Source organism: Charadrius vociferus, unplaced genomic scaffold (genome assembly GCF_000708025.1).
Source record: "Charadrius vociferus isolate BGI_N301 unplaced genomic scaffold, ASM70802v2 scaffold1631, whole genome shotgun sequence".
Lineage (NCBI taxonomy): Eukaryota > Metazoa > Chordata > Aves > Charadriiformes > Charadriidae > Charadrius > Charadrius vociferus.
This window is the reverse complement of record NW_009647010.1, coordinates 55,411-58,192: the sequence shown is the minus strand read 5'-3', so window position 1 is coordinate 58,192 and position 2,782 is coordinate 55,411.

The following is a 2,782-nucleotide window of genomic DNA, read 5'->3' as shown; positions in this document are numbered from 1 at the left end:
CCCCGCCCTCATCCCCCCCTCCCTTCCCTCCTCTCTCTGAAAGTCATCAGGCCTAGCGAGGTCTTCTCCCACTTATGCAGCTCATGAATATTTAACAGCATCTGCTCTGGAGGCGATAAAGCCTACCAATCCTTGACAAATATGGCCTAATCTTTTCAATTTCGGGGTGCAAATATTCCTTCAGAGTCCTGTTTGTCACCTAGATTAATGACTCTGGCTCCCATAATCCTTTGGTGCTAATTCAAGTGGTGGCTACCAGGACGGCGCATGGCAGAGGGATGCTGGGACACATATGAAGGAGAGATTACTCACTTGAGGGCCCTTTGCTGCAGGGTTTTGTGCCTCTGTTGGCAGTTGGGGATGAGGAGGGGGGTCCGGGTGTTTGTTTGTTTTCTTCTCTTCATAGCTGCTGAATATCCATCCCAGATCCTGTGAGGGCGAGGGGGGATGCTGCCACGAGGAGGGGGGATGGCTCCCCCCTTCCCCTCTGTTTTCTCCTCAGGGATGAGGTGCGACGGCACACATGGACTTGCCTCCAACCCCAGCTCCTTATTCTCCAGCACCTGATGCAGACAGCAGCTACAAGGCCACCAAACTGGCTTTCCAGCAACCCTGGGCACGCTATGGGGCTCCGCTTCAAGTTAAGCTCCATCCCAGGGACCAGAGGCTGAGCTGCGGGACGTGTTGGCCAGAGGAAAGCCTTTGTTGCCCTGGTCCAGCCCAGCCCAGCAGTGCTGGTCCCACACCAGGACCCCTCCTTGCATCGTGATGCCTGCCCGGGAGAGATGCGGGGCCGGGCGATGCTCAGCTCCCGGCCACGGTTGGTAGGAGAGGTGATGGTTTTGGCCGAGCCCCGGCTGACGTTGGAGCCGGTGGCATGCTGCGAGAGCCACAGCAATCATCCAAGCCAACAGGCAGCAGGAACCTGGGCACCCCTGGGCACATAGAACCGGCTGCTCCTATTTATTTATTCCCTGATCAAGAGAGAAAAATACAGAGGGGAGCATGCGGTGGTGGGCGGGAGGGCAGGGAGAAGGAGGGAAGGGGTGGAAATCAATGCCGGAGCTGATCAGTGGTATTGACAACCTCACTAAGGGGCTGACGGCTCCCATTTATCGCCCCCGCGCCCGTGGGGGCTGCCCCTGCCGCGGGGGGCTGCTGGAGGGACGCCCGCAGCCCAGCTAACCTCAGCCAAGCCTCGGCGAAGGCATTAAGGGCCAGCCCAGAAATCGAAGATTTGTTATTATCCAGCGGTGGAACAATAGCCTGCCTGGGCGTATTCATCACCGTTCCGGCCCTCGGGGGTGGAAATACGTTGAAATTGCAGATTATTTATTTATACTGGGGAGATGGGGGATGCTGGCAGCGCCGAGGAAGGAGTTTCCTCTTCTCTGCGTGCGCTGCTGCTCGACACCGACCCCTCCAAGGGCTCTGGGAGCTGCCTGAGGCTGAGCGCCGTGCACTGATTTACAGCGGATCAAGGCCCCGGGGTTCCAGAGCATCCTTTGGGTAAAGAGCAAAATGGGAACGTTGAGACCTACCAGAAAATTTGGGAGGTGAAGCTCTCAACACCATCAATCTGCAGCACCGTTTGCGTTGCGGGAGCGCAGCTGTACGCGCGAGCAGGTTTGCAAGGAAAGCCCTCGAGACACAAGACTCTGGGAAAGAAGGTCCAGAGAACCCTCTGATCCTCTTGATCTAAAATTATCCACGCAATTCTCTCTTACAGAAGTATCTGAAAGGCTCCGGCATGGAGGATGCGAAACCACAAAGATTCTCATAAATAAGATTTTAGTTTTGCTCTGGCTAATAGGAGTCGCTAGGGGTAGGGCAGCCCTGAAATAACAGGGCAGTTTTGCACCAGGGAGCCGGGTGTTCCCCTGAAAAAAATGACTTGACTTGGGTGTAGGAATCAAGAGATTGAACCAAAAACCTTTTTCCAGTGGTGGTGGCAATCCTTGATGCATGCTGGAAGCCGGTCCCGAGGAAAACGTCCTCTCTGCTTGCCGGCTGGGAAAAACTTCCACCTGAAACAGGGAACTGCAGAGCACAGTGAATATTTATGCCTCATGAGCGGGAAGGAGTTATTTTTAGTTTTGTTTCATATTTCTGTGGCAGAAAACGCTTTCTCAGCCAGACAAAAATAATATTGTGGATAAAATGAAAGTAGGAAAACATCCTTTTTTTTTTTTTGTGAGCAATATCAGAAAAAGCTACTTTTCGCTAGTCAGGAAACTTCTGAACAAATCAAAAAAGAATTTCTGGCTTCTGTTTTGGCTTTGCAGCTAACAGTTGCCGTGCTTCTTGTTTTCTCTTAGCTGATCCCCACACCTGCTACCGGCTTTTGCTGGATGATTCGCGCTGGGGATTTGGGATGGTATTTATTTTAAGGGGGGGGATGAGCTTCCCGAGCCCCCCCCGGGTACCCACCGCAAGGGCCAGGCACTGCCGGGAGGGAGGTACAGCCACCCTGGGGAGTGATGCTGGTCCCAGCATAGCCAAACCCCCCGGGGACTCCTGGGGAGGGTTTTGGTTGAACTGGGATTTGAACCCCACGGGAAGAAAGAAGGAAGAGAGAGGGATGGGGCATCCCAGCCTGGGGGGTAAGGAGGCAGGGTTGGTGCCAAAGCCCTGATTCCACCACAGCAGCTCCAAGCAAAGTTGAAAAGACTGGCTCAGGAGAACAAAAGCCCGCTGCAATGCAAGGGGACGGTCCAAGCGGTGCTCCCTCCATCTAATCTGCTTCCCCACCCCCATCACCACCGCACCCCCCACCCACCTC